The sequence below is a fragment of the Lactuca saligna genome, chromosome 6 (assembly GCF_052625555.1).
Source record: "Lactuca saligna cultivar CGN05327 chromosome 6, ASM5262555v1, whole genome shotgun sequence".
Classification (NCBI taxonomy): Eukaryota; Viridiplantae; Streptophyta; class Magnoliopsida; order Asterales; family Asteraceae; genus Lactuca; species Lactuca saligna.
The window spans coordinates 81,702,501-81,703,467 of NC_136422.1; positions in this window are offsets into that span (position 1 = coordinate 81,702,501).

Sequence of the window (967 nt, forward strand, 5' to 3'; positions counted from 1 at the left end):
TCGTGGTGGCCCTGCGACTCATGCCAGGTGGAACCCGTCGAGTTAGGAAAACACTCGACGTGTCGAGAGAGGATCCCAAAGAGTTAGTGGACATGTGTGTACTCGCCGAGTCACCGGAGTGCACTCGGCGAGTTGGGTCAAAGTTTGACCGTTGACTTTTGTTGACTTTTAGGGTTTGTCAACAATGTGGCCTTTGGGCCAAGAATGGGGTAAAATGGTCTTTTACCCTTGAGAGGATGCCAAGAGAGGATAGAGTCTAGTCTCGAGAGTTATGTTCATGAAAGCATTTGCCTTATGTGATAGATGGTGGCGAGTTTGAGATGCAAGCGTGAGGATATCTGCTTCCTGCTTGCCAGGTGAGTCTTCTCACTATACTTTACGTTGAGTAGGTAACCAGAGTTATGTGACAGAGTATTTGTATGCTATGTATGTTATGTGTTGTACTGCATTATTTCTATGTGATTTATGTTGTGCATGTTTACAGAGTTAGAACCAGAAGGTTCCCAGAGTTAGAACCTGAGGGTTCACAGAGTTTGGGTGCACGGACCCACAGAGTTATAGCCTCGAGTGGCTAATATGTGTTATGTGTGGTATTTTGGGGAACTCACTAAGCTTCGTGCTTACAGTGTTTTGTGTTATGTGTTTCAGGTTTCTTTCAGGATCACGGAACGGCACCGGCTTGATTGTACACAACAGCGAAAGAGTCATATTTTGTGGATCCTGGTTTATTATGCAAGTGAAAACGGAGTTATGTTTTGTAATTTGATTATGAATGAGATTTTAAGAAAAGTGTTTTTAAAAATTAAACCATTATGTTTAAATGAAAAATTGTTTTGAAATTTACGGTGTTACAATTTGGTATCAGAGCCTTCGTTTGAGGGATTCGGATGCACCTTCGGGTAAATCTGGACTCAAACTGAGGAAGTAAGAAAAGCTTTCAAAGAAATAATTTTCTAAAGTGAATAAG